Here is a 19,999-nt window from a genome sequence, read left to right as displayed (position 1 = left end):
TCTAAAATTACCATACAGACAACTTTAGTTTGGAGAGAATAAGCTAGTTAAAAATGTTCTTTTAAACCCCCTGCTTTAAAGACTTGTATACCTGGAAGATATGAACATACTTAGTATGCTATACTGATGTTTTTATATTAATTAAGTTTAGCTTTTAAAGGAAAATTTAGATTCTGCAAGGTAATGTAATTCTCAAAAATAACAGTTGTTGCTGTGTAACAAGTGTTGTATAGATCCTAATTACTTTAAGACTAGTTGCTTTAAAGAATAAAACTTTTCACACACAAGGATAAGTGTAAGTTAATATTTTAAGAAATCCTTGTCAGGTTAACATATAGATTAAACCTTGGTTTTATACTAGTAAATTAGTATTTGACCATAGGGAAAAAAACCTTAAATAGCTTTGCCAGATTGTTCCACATACATATAACCAACTTAGTGACACACAAACTTGTTGAAATTTGCCCTTTAATTACACAGACCTTCTTATCACTTAGATGCACCTGTTGCTTATTTCAACACACAAAGACTTTCTTACCTGGAAACATTTTTTTTCTTCCTTCTACTAAATATATGTCCATACCTATAACCTTCTAATTTCTCTTTCATATCTGTTGACCCCTCTTTTTGTTTACATTCTGAAATAACCCTTATGAAATTTTTGAATTTAGACAGATTACTTCATTTTAAATAGAATAAATACTTTATGTTATTTACACTACTCTAATTGAAACACAGATGAAACTTTTGGACCCTTTGTACCTAGAATCACATCTGTTTGTTTACCAATTCATAAAAACATAAACAATGTTCAAGTATATCACCTCATGAAATTCAAGAAGTTAAGAGTACTTGTTATATTTGACAGTTAGCATTTTAACTTTGTAAGTTGATCAGATGTCTGCAACAAAAAAAAATCATGATTAATCCTGTATAGGTCAAATCTAATTTACTTATGAACTATAACAACCAAAGTGTGAGACAAGTGTACTGAACAGCATTCACCTCTTCCATGTTGTAGAAACAATGGATTTATACCTTAACATTTTATTAGATGTTTGGCCATCTGGAAAAATTTGAATTAGTAACTTTAAAGACACCTTTTATCTCATTTGTTTACCCAATTTAAATTGAACCTTCTAAATCATATGAATTAAAAGTACTTGGTTCCATATTTTTGAAATTTTAATTTATGAGCTTATTCATCTATAAAACAATTTTAATATACAAACACATGCAGACTGGACAATACACTGGTGTATGTACACATACACAGAACAAAGAAATAAAAACCTTATAGTTTTGTAAATTGGCCTCTGAAGAGAGGAGAGTATAAAAAATCTTTATGGTTGGATAAAATAGGTCTGATCAGAAATACACATTAACCTAGGCATGCTAGATCAGAATCATGAACTAAAAAACAGAATAAAAAAAAGAATCCTAGGAGGAAAAATGATATGGCTGTTAATTATTTTAATAAAGCAGCATGAGAGACAGAGAGAGACAGAGCACCCTGAAATCATTTTTTCTCCCTATGCCACAGTCAGGGAGACGTTAAACTGACATTTTTTTTCCTTCAGTCTCAGAGCAGTCTCCTACTGAGCCACATTCCAATACAAGCTTCAGCGTGGTCTGGCCAGGGAAATTGCTGCCTGGGGCTTTTTAACACTTTTTTCCCCATTGGTAATCAGACCAGGTTTAGATACAGAAAATCATAAAACATCATGCTTCTTACTGAGACATGCCGTTGACTATTGGGTTAAATAACTATTAGGGTTATTTATTCCTCTTAATGACAAACAGGTTAAATTTTTGCTCCATAGGTAAGCTGAGGGGAAGGGCTTGAAATAAGGCTCCTTTTTACATGACTTGGAGCTGGGACCTCACTCAGAATGCAGGATACAAATCAACCTTTTGATAATTATTTTAAATTAGGGGAGGACATTTACCAGCTAGTTGTGCCCTTAAAATCTCTTCAGGAGGGGATTATTTGCCTGCTGCTTGGTCATTCACCATCCCTATAATCTGAGGCTCCTCAGATACATTATCTGAAGTGCTGGAGGCTGCATAAACAGAGTTTTAACCTCTCTGGAGAATTTAAAAGCCAGCATTAGATGCAGGAAGAAAATGGCAAAGAGGTCTCTGGTCCGTGAGTTTTGCTGGGTGTGAAGGGAAGGAAAGATTGGGGAGGAGAGAGAGTAGAAACAGGACAGCTTCAATGCCAATAAAGGATCTGATACAAATCCTTGCATCGTCCACGTGGCATAGAGCCCCAAGAATCTAGCAGGTGGTCGTTAGTACCCCTGGGGACTGTCAGGGCCAGATTTGAGATGTAAGACATTCATAAAATACCATAGAGTAGCCCTGGCCACCTGTCTTCAGTTGCCTTAAGCCCTCCTCTGTCCCATTCAAATTTCTCCCAAACAAAGCCAGCATTTGCTCAGCTAAAATGGACTGTAGAGGGCATGAAGGGACCATGTTCTACAGGGTCAGGGGAGGCATAGTCAGTTTGGGGATTCAGCTGTATCTCATATGAGTGGTGGCTGAGGGGACCCTTGACTTTCAGAAAGCCATGGAATTGCCAGACAGTCAAAGGTCAGTTTCCTGGCCTCATCAGTCATTTAACTCTGTGGGGAGAGGGAATGAGATTTGGGGGCATGGGGAAGGACAAAATATTACCTTTCTCCTGTTTCCCAGTCAGGAAAACAAACTGTTAGCACAATAGGATGGGTCTGGGTGCAAACTTCACAGATAAGCACAGCCTTTATTTAGAGACAAAATCACACGTCTGATGGACCCACTTTCCTGGTGGAAAATGAGCCACCAGCCAAAGGGGGAGTCTGTGCTTATATGTGTTATACTAAGGTGATTTAATTAGTGAGGGTGTGATTTAACTAATGAGGGCTGGACACTCAGGAATTTGAGATCTGTTTTTACTGGGCAAGATGAAGGGTCTGGGGTCAGCAACCAGTATCTGGAATTTGTCTTTATTGGGCCAGATGAAGGGTCTGGAAAAGGATTTTTGAAGAAATATCAATGCTTTGGCCTCTTCCCAGAGACTGTCATTCCAAGCTTGATGGATATCTCTTCCCCAGGGCTTTTCTTGTATTTGTATTGCAAAAAGATAAATGTTCTCAATGTGTTCCTTAATCCTCGCTTTCTCTTCCCAGGCCACACTATTTTGGGGTTGGTCATTTTCCATATCTAATGTGTAGTGCAGCGTAGAGTGCATGCCTGGCACTCATGAGGCCCTAGGTTCAACCCCCAGCACCATGAACATCAACAACAAAACATTGTTTTAAAAAATGTTAGGTTATAACACCAGGGAATCATATTATCCCATGACCATTTTCTTTTTTGTCCTGTAAAGTGAGGTCATATACCTATTGAAGTTGTTTTCTATTTGTGTGATTTAAAGTTGTATCCTAATTTATTTTAAATTTCTTAGTCTGAAAAGGGTTTCTTTCATGGTAAAAATCAGAATAAAAATTTTACTTAGAACAAAACTAGTAAAATTGATACATGTTTATAATTTATGAGATAGCTTTTTGTTTTTAGTAAACATTGCTGTTTTAATATTCATGTTAAATTTTGAATATGTGTTTTACTTAAGAATTTGTTTTTGCTGGGATTTTGTTGAGGAAGGATTTTAGCCAGAGTTTCAGCAATATGGGAGAGAAAGGGTGCTTGAGCGCTTGGAAACAGCAGGGAGAATGGCACAGAGGTCTGGACACTCAGGAATTTGAGATCTGTTTTTATTGGGCAAGATGAAGGGTCTGGTGTACCCAGAGTAGCTCAGAGTGTGCACGCACGAATGCAGCGCAAAGCTGAGAACTTGCTAGAAGTGTAAAGCAATTCCAGTTGAATCAGAAACTCTGGGAATGGGGTCCTGCAATCTGTTTTGATGCACCCTCTAGAGACTGAGGGTAGCTAAATTTTGAGAGCCAATGAAATAACAGAGTTTTTTGTTTGTTTTTGTTTTGCACAGTATTGGAGATCGAGCCAATACTGTGCTCTAACACTGAGCTACATCTCCAGCTCTTTTAGTTTTTATTCTGAGACAGGGTCTCTCTAAGTTGCCCAGGTTGGCCTGAAATTTGCAATCCTTCTACCTCATTTTCCTGACTATGGGGGAGTACAGATATGTGCTTTACTCTACATGGCTTCAAAAGAGAGTATGTTACATCCTAGCATGGTGCCTAAATCATGTTAGATTCTCAGAAATTTTTGTTTAAAAGCAGAGTGGGTTCAAAGTAAACTGAAGAATATGATCCATTTTGGATGTTGATTGGTGCCTGGTTGTGGATTATGTTAAATGCTATTTTTAAGGAGTCAGACTTAACTGAATGTACAATGAGAAGCTGTTTCAAGTGTTTGATTATGGGGACAATATGATTAGAGCTGTGATTTAAGAAGAGTGTTATAATAGGATCTAGGAGTAGGCATTGTAGGAGAAAAAATTAAATTGGAAATTTTTAGATTATGGCTCTAGATAAAATAAACTCTTGTGAGTACTGTTGTTTCCTCACTTTCATTGGTTGGATTAAGAAAGCATTTATAAATGCTATTAGAGATGAGCTTTTTATTATAGGAATGTCTCGAATGTGTAGCATATCTTTTGACAATTTTTTCTTCTCTCTCAAATCTGTGCTATGACTTCCTTTGAGTATAATAAATATAATTTGAGATAATATTTTATAATTCTAGTAAATACATCTTTATAGTATACAACTTTAACTTTGTTAAATTGGAATACAAATTATTATTTGAAATTTAATAATATTATAATTTCAGCCTGGTGCCACTTAAAATCAATAGTGAATGTTCAATTTGAGTGTTGACTTTATACAACAAAATTAGTTTTCCAAAGTGTGTTTTGGGAATGTTAATTCTATGAGATGTTTCTAAACTAGTTCTGTGTACAGGAAAGTTCAACATATGTCTTCTTTTGGTGTTTTGGATATAAAGTCATTGTGGAAGGTAAAAATTTTTGTATATGCAAAATGGTAGGTATGCATATTGGCTTTGAAATTTCCTTTACTGCCCATCAAATAGCATAAACATAATCTATTATAGTCATATTTTTCTCTAGCATTGTTCAAGTTTTCTGGATTTGTTGTTTAATAAATATTGTTGGTTTCGGATGTTTCAAGTGATATAATTGCTTAGCATTTAGCAATTCAGATAAAAAAAAAAACTTTATTTGTGCATATCTTTAACACCAAAATTAGATTCATTGATGCAATTTTTCTGAGTCAATCTTGTTTGATTTGGATTTGCAAAATTTGACTACATGTCATTGTGCTCCATTCCCTAATCACTACCTCCATGCAACCATGATTACTATTGTACAGTTTATGAGAAATTCTAAATAAAGAAAATCACTAGTTTGAAAAAAATTTTTGCTCTGGAAAATGTATGCTTTATTTGTTTTCTCAAATTCCTTTTCCTTGAGAGTGCAGAAACAATCAAGCAATGCTTTCTTGGTAGCTGATGATAGTACAAGCATATTATTCTAATATGCATTCAGTATAAGCTTTCTTCATATATCCAGTGGCTACTTAGGGAGGGACTTCTCTGCGCAAGACCAACTGCATTGGCTAATCCATGCCTTCATAAAATGCTGCAAAACTGTGATAGTAGGAGCAAAGGTGACTCCATTTTGTTTTATGACTTCATCCTGTAAAACAACCATGCCAAGTAGAAGAGTCATGACTGGGGCAAGATGTTCTTTTCTTTTTGCTATAGAAACCTTTAAGAACATGGAACTACCTAATGGGACATTGTTTCTGTAACTAGGGTAACGGGGCTCTGTTTCTGTAACTGAGATGACTGGGCTAACTGTGATTGGTTAGACTTCCCGCTGCTTGACTGCACTGTCCCGCTTCTGTAACCTGGCTTGCTTGCATTGGCTGGACCTCTGAACATCCCTTTTGTGGTTTTCAGGCTTATAAAGAGTGACCTTGCAATTGTTCAGGGCTGATCAGGGGAACAGCTTTATGTTCTGGTCAGCTGCCACCAGTGTGCTTCAATAAAGGCTTGATTCGATTATACATGAGTGGTCTAGAAGTCAGTTTATGAAACCCTGGGACGAAGCTTTAACTATAACAAAACCATGATTTAATCCCTCCTACTTCATAGATGAAGACTTGAAGTCCTTGTCAACTTCATACCTAAGCTCATATAACTGGTGCAAGGAAGAAGTGAGATTTGAAGGCTTATCAGGTAGATTCACATTTTGATCCTGTTTTTATTATACTTACTTGGAATAATGAACAAAAATATACTCTAGACAAGATCAGCACAACTAATATCTTGAGCCAGATAGTCCTTTGTCGTAGATAGCCAACCTGTGCACTGTGGGATATCTGGCAGCATCCTTGATCTCTACCTACTAAATGCCAGGAGCATCCCACTCTCAGTGAGACAACCAAAAAGACCTCTAGATGGTGTCAAAGTTCCCTGGAGGGGTGCCATCATACCTGGTTAATAACCAGTACTAAGCCACATTCATTTTATTTAGAAGGAAAATGAGCAGTTTTGAGTTTTCATAAAGATGAACCTAAAGGAATGTTCCAAACAAAACCTACTTGAAGAAGCAAGTGTATGTCAACATGAAGCAAACAGAAACAGGTATGGACCATTGACAATAATTGGTGTGGTGTAGACAGCTCAATCAGGGAATTTGACTCCAGAGCAGCCACCTGCCAGCTTCTACCTCCACTCATCTCTCAAATAAAAGCACTAAAAGTAAAGTTTATATCATAATTTTACAAGGACAGAGTTTTCACTACAACAAAAAAGGATAGCATAATCTTTCAGAAACATAAATCAAGTGAGACAAAACCCAGAGAAACAAGTCAGCCCATTAGCAACTTTTTAGAAGGGCCACTCCATAATGGTCATTGCTGTAGACTCTGGCAGCACAGCTGGGCGGAAATAAACAATAGACTCTTATTGAGATTGAAGTCTAGTGAAAAAGACATTAAACATAAAATCACACGAGATGAATTAAAAAACTACAAACATGCATGAGCCTACAAAAGATTAACCCTTGTTATGTTTTTTTTTTATGTAGGTGAAAACGCACACTCAATCATTGTTTATATTGGTTACTTTAGTATTATTTCTGAGCTCCAAATCCTTCTCTCCATATTCTGTCCTCTGGTTATACCCATGACACATTCCTTCGATGCTTCTGTCAGAGACTTCCTGATGGATCCAGTTAACAGGAAGCAGAGGGGGACTTAGAGGCAGGAGGAAATGAACAGGAAGCAGGAGGCTTTGGAGAGGACCTTGGCCTCTGACTATCACTTCCCACTCCTGACTATCTGCCCCAGCATTCGCACCTCAGCCAGCAGCAGCAGCTGGCTCCAGCCTCCAGCCCCTCTAGCCTTCCCAGGACTAGCCTTGGAGCATGAACTTCAAAGTTCATGCTCCAATCGGAGATGGAGGAAATCCCAGTGACCTTCAAAGATGATTTCAACCAGGACCTGCTGTCCTTCAGGGTGATTTTAGAATGAAGTCTTTTCATGTGCACCTGCTGAAGCTCTCATCGGAAAGTTCTCCTTGCCCTGAAAAGCCTCAGAGTCTCCAATGTTCTTGTACAGAGAGTGGATGAAAGTGGCTGCTAGCATGTTCCTCTCCTAACATCTGAGTTCCACAGGAGGCTAAATGCCATTCTCCACCATCAGTGTGAGGTGCTTATGAACAGGGTCAGGGCCAAGGCAGGAGAATTTTAAGGTACCATGGAATGATTTTTATGTAGATCTACTTCAGTGATAATTGCTTTGGTGACACATAACAGTCCACACTATTTGGTTTCTTCCCCTTCTCAGGGATGTGACACTCCCAAGGGAGTCTTCAACTGTGGGAAGCTGCCCTGGATGAACATGCCTCTAAGCCCTGATGCCCTGGGGTCCTGAAAAATTATTGCATTCCGCAGTAACTTGGGTGTTTGCCAGATGGAGAACAAGGCTTGGTTCCAGGTGTAGGCAGCACCAGCTGGGGTTGAGTCACACAAAGATTCCTTTGTAATCCTACCCTGAACATGCTGGCTGATGGGCTCTCTCTTTCTCTCTCTCTCAAGCCTCTCATGACCTTCTCTTGCCCCACTTCTTGGGAAGCCTGAGGTTGGGAGATGAGGAAGCTGTCCTGAAGCTCCTATAAAAGGTGTTTTGTGTCTGTGTGGTATTTTACAGCACTCCAAATTCACACAAGTGACTTTGGTTCAGCTGCCCACACTGGACGGGGTCGACATTCATCTTCTTCCTTAACAGCAGTCAAGGGTCAGCCCTGGGAAAAGATCATGTGCATAGGTGGGAGGTGGCGTGGTATATGGGTACAGTTGGTGACATTTTAAAAATAAGCCTCAAAATAAATGCTTTCTCCTAAATTGAACACATTGCATCCAAGAATATTCTTCTCATTCTCACGTAACACAATAAGGTCAAATTTGCTGTTATTAATCAGCTGCTTTTGGAATGAAATACAGGCATGTAGGCAACCATGAGAATGTGGGGTGAGTCACAAGAAAACCTTGCAAATCTTCCTGGTGGATGTCACTGAATTATCAAATAAGACTCCAGTGTTTTCTTCTTGAGGGTCAAGCTAATGAGTGGATAAACTCTGTTCATCTCTCAAGCATGTGGAACTGTTGGTAGAACTATTATACTCATTTCAGGACACTCTTTGAAGGGTGTGTGACTATCCACAGGACAACACAAGAAAAATGACACACGATTTTGTTCTTGAAAGGAAACACCATTCCAGGCTGAAATTTTTTTGTATTAGGGACTATCAGCCACATTAATCCACCAGTCTTCATGATAATGTCATAATGCCTGGCCCTGTGCCCTGGGAAGTTCAGCTTTTCCAAATGGGAACTGGGCTCCTGGAGGAATAGGCCACTGGAATTTTCACTGCTATCTCAACATGAGAAATGTGAACCCTCAGTCCAATAGGCTGATGTGCAGGGAAAGGCTCCTCATTCCTATTGAATAACTTATAGGGATCCTTCCAATCCCAGACTTTGCAGGACTGGGGATCCAGGTAACTTCCCCAACACCCATTCATAAATAACCCCATCACCTCAGCACTCAAGTCTTCAATTTGAAGGAAGCTGGCTACATGTGTAGCAAGCTCAAAGATTAACTTAGTCATGAAAAAGAATGTGACCACAGACACTCTGATTCCACCGATAGCATAAAATATCAAGTCCCTTCAATGCCAACAGACAGCTGAGGACCACAGCTGCAGCTTTAATCGAGGGTCCATGTTTTGAGAACCAAGTTATTTCACAAAAGCAGATAATTCAGGGGCCCTTTCACTTTGTCTTCCAACTTCCACATGAAGAAAAAGCCACACATTCTCTGGAAAGCGTCTATCCATCAGAGCTTCACTGAGGGTGTGTCAAGTAAGCAGAAGGTAATGCTTCTGTAATTAACTGGGTGAATTCCAAGGTGGAGAAATACAGCTCAAGAATCTTTCATTCCTGGACTTCTATAGAGGAGGATGCAATCAACTTCCAAAAGAACATCTGTTCTGGTGTCCCAGGATCCTGATCCTACTCTTTTCATATTTTTCAAATTCTCCTTCTCCTCCTCCTTCTCCTCCTCCTCTTCCTCCTCCTCCTCCTCCTTCTCCTCCTCCTCCTCCTCCTCTTTATCCTTCCTTATTAATCATTTATCTATTGATTTTAGTAATGGTGATTGAACCCAGGAGTGTTTTCCCACTGAGCTACGTACCTAGTCCTTTTTGGTTTTTATACTGAGATAGGGTCTGCCTAAGTTGCTAAGGCTGGTTTTGAATTTGCAATCCTACTGCCTCAGCTTCCAGGCATGCATCACCACCACCCCTGGTGCCCAAATTCTTAATGATGCAAAAACATGTTTAAAAAAGCTTCTATTTCTGGAAAAATATACTTTATAAGTACCTTTTTTCCAAGACTGGTAATTGCAGCAAAGTCCAAGTTGTGGTGTCCTGGAAGGTGGCAACAGCACCCAAAGACGGACTTTCAACCCACCTGCCTGGAGACTCCAGTATTTGTCTCTGCTGGAGCTGAGAGCCACCTCAGGCTTTCTCCATTTCTCAAATTGCGTCATGTCTCTTGCTTTCAGGAATAGTTTTGACCCTGTCTGATTCCTTTGTTGAATTAGCATTCTGCCTGTGACTTTGCCCACCTTAATGTATCCCCACAACCACCCTGGGAATTGTGTACCACTAGAATCTTCATCTAATAAAATATTCACAGATGGTCTTAAGTGTTTGGGGGATGGGGAGGAGCTATAGACCACTTAGAAAAACCATGAAAGCCTAGGGATGCTTTGGGAAGGAAAATTTATATAGTACCACGATACACACACAATCCATATAGTTTCAGGAACCTTGTAATTCCACAGGTGTAGTCATATATGAACTTGAAGTTAAGAAATTCTGAGTAAGAAATTGGCTCAGAGATCAATCATTTAAGGGGCTAGGTTGATGAAACACATCTGCCTAGCCCCAAGACTGCTTCAAACACTCTGGTGTCTCCCAAGTGGTAACTATCAATACAAACCCAAGAACATCAAGACTGAGCTAGAAAGCACGCTCACAAAAAGACTGCAGAACATTGAAGAAAATCATCACAACTGTCAGCAAAACTTTAACCTTGGGGAAAGGACATTTGCTTTGCAACACAAGAAAAATCTGAACGCAGGAGAAGTCCCATCCAGAAAACTCACACTAACCATTGGCTGGGACATGTCCCATGGAAATGCAGTCTGCATGGTCCTCAGTATGGTCCTGCACCGTCCTGGCTTGGCCTCCCTGGTCTGTACACCCAGCACAGCAAAGCCAACTCCTTCTGCCATTGACCTCCATGGCTCCTTCCAGGCTGAGCAGGAACTAAGCCCCGAGCTGCTGCTGACCATGTCAGAATCAGATGCAGAACAAGACGTGCCAACTATGAATAGCAAGGGGCTCCGGACTGTGCCAAGCAAAGGCAAGTCTCATATTTTAGACTCTCAGTTTTTATGATCTCTTCATGCGAAGTGCAGAGAGAGCACGGTGATGAGCCCTTGACTGGGATAATTAAACGAATTTATCTCTAATCTAGTCAACTTTGGAGAGGGTAGGCCTCTGGGCTCTTTAATTTGTTGGTTTCACCCCATGCAGGTGGTTAAATGATAGCAATGGCCATTTTTAACGGAATTTTTTAAAATATCAAATTAACATTTCTTCCATACTATAAGGAAAGCATTCTTTCAGTTGTTTCAATAGTTCGAAATTTTATTTATACCTCATTAATATTCAAACATAACTGTTACGTGAATCCCAGGTTTTACATATATTTGAATAACAGGAATTTAAAACACCAAGTTGTATTTTTAGTGAGAAATGAGTTCAAGGGTACAGTTTGAAAATGACCAGCAGGTGGCAGTGTCTGACACTGAGTTTTGACATTTCCCACTGGATCCCCAACCCACACATCCGCCCCCACACCCCACCCCGCCAATTTCAGCAAAGGGTGCCTGAAAAGCCACAGTAAATGTATGTTTAAAAGAGAAATTCTTCACTTCTTAACAGTTTACTCTACAAAAGAAACAAGATATTTCAATCCTTTGGAAAAGTAAAATCATTATTTTAAACTATTTTTTTTTCTAAATATACCAAATAAGGGGTTCAATTTATTTCAATAAATTCATACTATTACTATAGATTAATCTATAGTAATTTAAATGAAGTTTCACAGACAAGAATCATTTTTAAAAAACTGATTTAATTGAAGTATTCCCTTATTTATTTCTTGCCTCATGAATTTCCAATAACATTACTACGTTTTGCTATTATTTCAATTTAATTTACTATTATTGCTTGGAAGGTAATACATTACATTCTGACAGGTATTTTACGTACCCCGAATACAACACTATTACTATTTTGTTTTTTAATTTTTTTTTAATTGTACATGGACACAATACTTTTATTTATTTTTATGTGGTGCTGAGGATCAAAGCCAGTGCCTCACATGTGCTAGGCAAGCACTCTACCACTGAGCTACAGCCCCAGGTCACTATTATTACTTTTTAAATATACTACTCTTTGCTTAAATATCTGTCTGGTTTAAACTATGTCTTAGGAGCTCTGCTTAGTGTATCATATATAATATATTTTACACATACACACAAAATGACAGCATTTCATTCTCCAAATATGTCAGGTATTATGTGAGTTTAAAAGTTTCACAAGTGGTCATAGTTACTAACTCTACACTAGGTAAAAGAAATAGAGGTCACTCATTATACTGAAACACATGACATAAGGCAGAAATTATTGGGAGACAGATGGCTAAAGTAAGTAAAAGGGCAGCTCATTAGAGTTTTAGACAATCTATAGAGACTGGTGTCCAAACAGTGGTCTGTGGACCAGGTCAGGATGGGCTGCATTATAATTGTTAGACTCCTGAGCTCTGCCAGTGTTCACTCTGATTTGCTAGACTTCAAATAATATTTGAAAATTTATACCATAGAGCCCAATATGGTGGCATACATCTGTAATCCCAGTGATTTTTGGAGGCTGAGGCAGGAGGAGCTCAAGTTTGAGGCCAGCCAGGGTCATTTAGAGAGATTCTGTCTCAAAAACTAAAAAGGATTGAGGATATAGTCACTGGTTGAGTGCCTCTGAGTTCAACCCCTAGAACCACACACAAACACACATACACACACAAAGTTTGTATCCTAGACAGTTCCTTAGTTCTCTCCATGAACTGCTGAGACCAGAAATAAGGGGGAGCTACTAAAAGATGTTCATGGGGAGATGAATTACCCTCTTCCCTCCAGCTGCTGTGAAACCCCCCACACTCTTTTCTCCCTCCAGGACACCTGGGCTAGATAATGTACTTACTGAGATTGGGTTTTCTCGAAAGACAACAAGAAAGGTTTTTCTTCTAAGAGCTGTTGCTCGGAATCCTATTATCTTGTGTAGTTTACTCTGAACAGTGTTTGGGAAATAAACTCATGACATTTATGAGCAGAACAGACAAACAGGAATACTCTGGAAATCATCCAGGGGGGGAGGCACAAAAGGCTTGCCTTAAACTAGGATGGCTAGAAGAGGGGAAGATAAATGTATTTAGGTCAAGCGAGCAAGCCAGGATTAACCTAACCAACACTTCTTGAACTTTGGCTTCCTTCAAAACCACCTGGAAGGTAACTTGCTCTCACTTTACCTGGGCTTTCTGAGTTCCTTCTTCATTTTTTTTTCCTACCAGGGATTTAACCCAGGGGTGATTTAGCCATATCCCTATCCCTTTTAAAAGTTTTGTTTTGAGACAGAGTCTCCTCAAATTGTTTAGGGCTTTACTAACTTGCTGAAGCTGGCCTTGGGATCCTCCTGTCTCAGCCTCCCAAGTCACTGGGATTACAGGCTTGTGCCTCCACACCCAGTGACTTTCTGAATTCTATGCTTACCTAAACTTTTTTACTCTGTAGGTTTGAGGTGGGGCCTGGGAAATCTACATGAATGACAAGTTCCCAGGTGACACTTATGTTGTTGGTCCTGGGAACCACATTTAAAAATCAGGAATAGTGGACATCTGCTATGTTATTGTTGTTTTGTTTGTTTGTTTGCCTAGTCTTCTTGCTGCGGACTCTGATTTTGGCTCCAGTGAAGAGCTTTCAGTCAAGGAGCCTCACCCTCCCTCTGCTGCATTAAGCTAACCAGAGAATTAGGCTGCAGATATTTTGCAGGGCACAATTTTTTGGCCTAACATAGCAACCAAGAATTATCCTAGTTTTAGCACTGAAAATTTTACATTCTAGGAAAATTCTCAGTCCAAAAAACTTGGACTGGTTTGCATTTTCCTTAAACTTCTTTGTTTTTGTGATGTTCTTTAAAAAAATAAAAATCCTTTTGAGAAGAGGTGAAAATGCTGTATCAAGGGTAACTTTAGCTGCACCTTTCAAATAAAGATGTGAGAAAGCTGAAAAAAAAAAAAACACTTGGAGGGCTTTGGGGCCCATTGGAGTAAGGGTCATCTATTTTTCAGCCCATCAACCTCTCAGCTAATGCCCTCAATATCCAACAGGGCATTCTTCTAGGGAAAGAGAAGGCTGCCCTGCAGTAGTCACCAGAATCTGCCAAAGGTTGCAGGGATCCAAATGCAGTATATGGCTTCTTGGATCACCATCTGTCCTGGTACAGCAGGGACAACAACGTGAGTCCTGGATGTGCCTGAGACCACCGGCCCCTCCCCAATCCCAAGCTGAAGAAGTCCCTTCTCCCTCCAGCTGCTGTGAAATCCCCCACTCCACCCTGGCTCTCTCCCTTCACCCTCCAGGACACTGGGGTAGATAATGTACCTACTGAGATTGGGTTTTCTCAAAAGACAACAAGAAAGATTTTTCTTCTATGAGCTGTTGCTCAGAATCCTACAGATGCCCTTGAGATAGGGAACACAACGGGACTAGTTACTAACTCAAAACAGGAGAGCAGGGTGGGGAGAAACACAAAAAACTTGGCATACACATTAACATCTCACTAAAACCTACACTCTGCTGTGTATTACCTACCACAAATCCACAGCAGCGAGACAGTAAATCATATTAGAATTTCAGTCTTCTTGGCTGTGCTGAGATTCCAGCTTCTCATGGAAGTGTGTGAAGGAGGATGGAAGCCCCCAGCTGGCTACTCATGCTAAGAAGCAGAGGGGGCTCTGAGACTAGAAATGATCAAAGCAGTGAACTTTATGTGCAGGGCCTTCTTCTAGTGCTTTACACCTGCTAAGCCTTTAATCTGCACAATGTCCTTAGGCAGTAGGTGTTATGACATAGCAAACCCAAGGCCTGAGGAACTCTCATACATACAAATCAATTTTCCTTTGATAACACAAATCACAGCTGCGCATGGTGGTACACCTTTAATACAGTGACTCATGAGGATGAGGCAGGATTTGAAAATAGGTTTAAAAAATCATTGTAGATTACAGAATAAAACAGAGCATAGTGTAGTTTCCTTCCCTTCTCCTGCTTTCTTATAATGACTGTAACACCAAAATATCTCAGCTGGGTTTGCAGAATGACACTCTCCACAGAAGCCACACTGGGTAACAAAAAGATCTCACTGTTCTGAAGGTATCTTTTGCCCTTGGACTCCACCTGCCACTCCTATCCTCCAGGACTCACACACACACACACAAGCATACCCTGCCCAGAATGTTTCTCTAAAGTTTGCTTTGTGTCATTCACTTGGAAATTCATTCATTTCACCACAATTATTTTTATAAGAAGAAAGAAATGAGGTTTGCATGAAAAGGCAAATATTTTTTTAAATGTAGTTTTATGCAAAGCTGAGCTTAAAAATTGTGGTACCTTTCTTCTCTCTTTCTGGTTACATTGTTCTACCTTGTAACTCAGAAACTCTCTGCCCACTGGGTTTCTCCTCATTTTTTTACTGATTTTTTAAAAATAAATGACAACAGAATGCATCACAATTCATATTACACATATAAAGCACAATTTTTCATATCTCTAGTGGGTTTATTTTCTCGCAGCACCCCCCCCATCTCCATGAGCGCTGCTATTCACACGTAGAATCGGAAATGAACTCCCATATGACCAGTTCTTTGGAAACGTGGTACAAATGCAACTCACAAACTTATTTGTAATGTCTGCAGACTTGAAGTCACTTTGGAAAAAAATAAATCAAATTGAAGAGGCATGCAGCCCTTTGCCTTGGCCATAATTCTAATCGAGTTGGGGTGTTGCAGCCCATGCTCAAAATTTAGGTGTTTTTTGCTTTAAAGAGAAAAGACACAAAACTCCAACCCCTTTACATTCGTGATTAAAAGCACTTAGAGGGAACAAGGGTGGCAGAGGGAGACTAGAGAGGCCCGAATAATCACCACCCATGGCACAGATTTCTGGAAATTACGGAAAGGCAAGAGGTGTCAATCAAGAAGGAATCTCAAATGAGGTCCATGTCTCTCTGGGTTTCCTGGAAACAACCCTAGAAGGGCCAGTCAGCGGCAGAGAGAAACTCTTTTTTTTTTTAATCGATTTTATTTAAAAATAAACGACAGCGGAATGCGTTACAAATCTTACACACATACAGCACAGTTTTTCATGTCTCTGGTTGTATATAAAGTATGTTGACACCAGTTCGTGTCTTCATAAGGTGTGCTCTGGATAATGATGTCCATCACATTCCACCGTCCTTGCTAACCCCCTGCCCCCTCTCTTTCCCTCCCTCCCCTCTGAATCTAGATAGAGAACTCTCTTGAGTGTCGTCTCCTCCTGGCCAATGAGTGCCTGAGGTGTCAAAGGGGGCGTCTGCGGATTCCCGGGGACCTGCTCCCACCACCTGGGGGCTCCAAACGCGCCCAATGGGAGCAGCCGGCGGAGGAGCTGCCCTTTAAGAAGCGGCCCGCGCCCTCCAGGCAGCGAGCGCCCAGAGAGCTGCAGCCCCCATGCCTTGTCACCATGTCCCTGCAGGTGATACAGGGCCTAGGAGGCCTGCGGGGGTGGGGTGGGGGATGCTCTGAGAGGGAAGCGCTTAAATGGGGCATGAGACGCGCTGCCTGCCGTCCTCACCGGGAGCACTGGACGGCGACCCTGGGGTCACTCGCACACCTGCCCCGGCACCCCTTATTCCAGCATAGACTGCACTTCGTCACCTGTTGACGACGAGCCAGGCTCCCCATGGCAACCCTCTGGACCAGGACACTGATCCAGAGGCTCTGGAAGCCAAGCGGCCCTGCTCCAGCCACCACGCCCCCTTCGCGTTGGGACTTTCCCGGGCAAGTGTCCTTCTGAACAGCAGAGTTCTGTGAGGGTCTAACTTTAAAATACTGTTTTATGGATATGACAGAAGCTGAAAACTTTGGGAAAGGGAACGAACAGAATAAATAATCGTCATCAGGAACTCCTTCACCCGGGTGACAACTTGAAGTCACCTGTCATACATGTATTTGGATAATGATGCCCATCACATTCCACCATCCTTGCTAAAATACATGTATTTCCCGTGTGTATGTGCATAAGATTATAGGTAAACTTATATGTTCATGTAATGCACACTCTTATGATGTTACGTGTATATGCAGTTTTCTTCCTGTACTTAATGCTATAAGCATTTTCTTATCATTAAATAGCCTTCTAAAGTGTGATTTTTACATGCATGAAAGTTCATAGAATGAGCATAATTGATTTCTTCAACCATTTCTTCAAGCAAGATGTTATGGCTAGGTGAAGGACACCCTTCAGGTCATGGAGGTTCACACCCATACCCTGTCACCCACTTTGTGCCAGTGACATAGTTAATCTCCATGCCTACCTCTTTTCATCTAAAAATGAAGGATAAATGACTGTTAAATGAACTACAGATACAGCATTTCAAATAGTGTCTTATGTAGAGTAAATGTCCAGTAAGAATAAGCTCATTGAAAGTTTAGATATCTTTTCGTATGTATGATTTATGTAATTCATCATGAACTTTTCCCCAAATCATAAAAACTTTCTTCAAATAAAAAGACTTGAATGGTGGCTGGTTAGCCTAGTACATTGGTTCTTAGTTGTTGTTACTGGTTTTTGTTTTTGTTTTTCCATTTCTGACTTATGTGTTTTTTTTAGTTTTAAAAATATTTTCAGTAAGGGTGTAAAGATTGAGAAACATTACAAAAGAGCAACAGGCTAAGAAATATTAATAGCATCCACCATGATGTTACCTACTAACAATCCCCTTGAGTACTCAGAGTATTGGAGAAAAATGCCATTTAAAAAATGGAGAAACTGGATACGGGGTACACTGAAATCATACTATTTTGATAACTTTTATCTGAATCTAAAATTATTTTGAAATAAAAGTCTTAAATACTAATAAAAAATTAAAAGTAATTCAAAGACCAATAACTGGCTAATATATTTAAACTTTCATAACCTAACTGGCATAAGGCAGGCATTGTATTGGTACTTGTGTTGCTCCAAGATGCTATCAGTGACTCACTTAGTTCAATAAGAAGAAGGGGAACAAATACAGGGGTCCTAATCGTCTATGTTTTATGCTAGAATAAACAGAACGGACAGACACTCCTGGTAGCAACAAGACAAATGGAATTCCTAACTCAGCTATGATCCCCCAGTTTTACTTTTAAATTACAGTGTGTTTACTCCCTCCGCAAAGCTTTAGGAGGGCTGAAGTCATCTGAACTGGATATATTTCATTCCTACATGGTGAAGCTAAAATAGCAAACTGCTCCTTCAAGAAGGTACATCTTTTCAAGTCTAGGGGGGTTTGTGATTTTACATTCAGCAAATATCTAACCTCTTCTTCCCCACACGTATCTGTGATTAAAATCTGTGAATTATCTTGACTGTGGGAAGTTCTTATCTTCCAGATTCATTTCCTCAATGGGAATGAATGGCTCAAAAAGGCTTTATAAAGGTCACATGTGGGATGCCCATGTTCTTTGGCTGCAGAAAGTGAAGTTTAGTGTGAGTCACTTTCAGAAGCTATTTTCAGCTAGGGTGAAATGTGAAAAGAAATGTATGTGAGCTGGGCATGGTGGTGCAGCCCATAATCCCAGTTACTAAGGAACCTGAGGCTGGAGGATTTCAAGTTCAAGCCAGCCTGGACAATTTAGTGAGAGACTCTGTCCCAAAATAAAAAATAAAAAGGTCTGGGGGTATAGCTCAGGGGTAGAGTATTGTCTACCATGTGTGAGGCCCTGGGCTTAATCCTTAGTGAGAGAAGTGGAGAGAGAGGGAGAGAGAGAGAGAGAGAAAGAGAGAGAGAGAGAGAATATGTTTAAGATTCCATAGGATAAGTATCCCCCAAAAGACTGTACCTCTGTTTCCTTCACAAGAGTTCAGGTTTGGGGGATCAGGATAGAGCTCAGTGGTAGAGCACTTGTCTAGCAATTGTGTGGCCCTAAGTTCCATCCAGCACCACAAAAAAGAAAACAAAATTTTTTAAAAAGAGTTCATGTTTGAGGGCTGGGGTTGTGGCTCAAGCGGTAGTGTGCTCGCCTGGCATGCGTGCGGCCCGGGTTCGCACCACATACAAACAAAGGTGTTGTGTCTGCTGAAAACTAAAAAATAAATATTAAAATTCTCTCTCTCTCTCTCTCTCTCTCTCTCTCTCTCTCTCTCTCTCTTTAAAAAAAAGAGTTCATGTTTGATATGGAATTACCAGAAGGATAGATTTTCATTTTACCTCAATCCTCTAATGAATTTCCAGGGAATTAAGCTGAATGCAGAGTCAATCCCAAAATCATGCAGTTATGTGCTGTATGTTTCTATTTATGTAACCTTCTTGATGTGGCAAATTATAGGCATAAAGGGCTGAATTGTGGTTTCTAGATATGAGGAAGGTGTGTGTAGCTATCACAGGGCAGTAGGAGTGGCCTGCAGTGTTGGAAATGTTCTGTCTCTTGATTGTAGTAATGTCAATATCCTGGTTGTGATAGCTATGACACAAGAGTATACAGTTTTAACAGTGGGGGAAATTGAGTTAAAGGCTACACAAATTTTTTTATTAGTGGATATTAATTATACAGCATAAGGGGTTTCATTGTAGCATATTCACACATGTATATAACATACTTTAATCATTTGTAGGGTTTCTGTATTATTTCCTATAATCATTTGAGAATCTATAGTTATCTTGAAAAAAAACTCCATTTAAAAAAAAAAAAACAAAGTTGCTTTCTTAACCATAAAATTTGTGGAAAGTAAAAATGATTCTCATCTTTACTGTTTTACCTAAGGATAGAAGTTTTCAATAATAAGGGCCAGACCCAAGACTTCAAAGATAAGACATTAGCAATGATAAGCCTGTTTATAATTGAAGGCCTGACACTCAGAGCCGTTCCCTAGCGGATTTTCCCTCCACCTGGGGGAGGGGCAGCAGAAAGAACCCACCTCAAAACCCTGGCATTTGCTACATCATAAGACTCCCAATAGTGAACTGTGTTTTTCAAAATAATCCCAAATTTGGCATCAAAACAGGCTTGTAGACCAAT

At 39.9% G+C, this 19,999-nt stretch overlaps 1 pseudogene; it reads right to left on the bottom strand.

Annotated features, from left to right (window-relative positions):
* Positions 1 to 7,327: 7,327 nt before the first annotated feature.
* Positions 7,328 to 10,103, bottom strand: LOC124095178 (apoptosis-resistant E3 ubiquitin protein ligase 1-like; annotated as a pseudogene).
* Positions 10,104 to 19,999: the final 9,896 nt, after the last annotated feature.

Source organism: Marmota monax, unplaced genomic scaffold, assembly GCF_021218885.2.
Source record: "Marmota monax isolate L192 unplaced genomic scaffold, Marmota_monax_Labrador192_F-V1.1 WCK01_AAM20220418_F8-fsc00066, whole genome shotgun sequence".
Taxonomy (NCBI): domain Eukaryota; kingdom Metazoa; phylum Chordata; class Mammalia; order Rodentia; family Sciuridae; genus Marmota; species Marmota monax.
This window is presented reverse-complemented; position numbering and strand designations above follow the sequence as displayed.